Below are 300 nucleotides of genomic sequence, written 5' to 3'. Positions count from 1 at the left end.
CACTGAACAAGCTCTCAAACAAATGATCATATCGCCAAAAGGATATGAGATATCAATAAAATGTGTGAGATGTGTGTCCGCGCTATTCTACGACATGAAGACCTCTTGTACAAAACTAAAGTAACAAGCTAATTTTTTTAAATTTAAGGAGTAGAAAGTCCCGATATTTGTGTTAAAAATAAGGAGTAAAAGTAAAAAGTTGCCATAAAACAATTAGTAAAGTAAAAATATCATAAACATCTACTTAAGTACAGTAACAAAGTATTTGTACTTTGTTACTTCCCATCTCTGGTAGCAGGA

The 300-nt window shown here is 31.7% G+C and overlaps 1 protein-coding gene across 3 annotated transcripts in view; it reads left to right on the top strand.

Annotated features, from left to right (window-relative positions):
* map3k15 (mitogen-activated protein kinase kinase kinase 15) overlaps positions 1 to 300 on the top strand; it is a 25,423-nt gene that overhangs the window by 22,312 nt on the left and 2,811 nt on the right. The window lies entirely within an intron of this gene.

This window comes from Etheostoma spectabile, chromosome 22 (genome assembly GCF_008692095.1).
Source record: "Etheostoma spectabile isolate EspeVRDwgs_2016 chromosome 22, UIUC_Espe_1.0, whole genome shotgun sequence".
NCBI lineage: Eukaryota > Metazoa > Chordata > Actinopteri > Perciformes > Percidae > Etheostoma > Etheostoma spectabile.
Note: the sequence above shows the minus strand (reverse complement) of the source record. Positions and strands in the feature narration are given on the sequence as shown.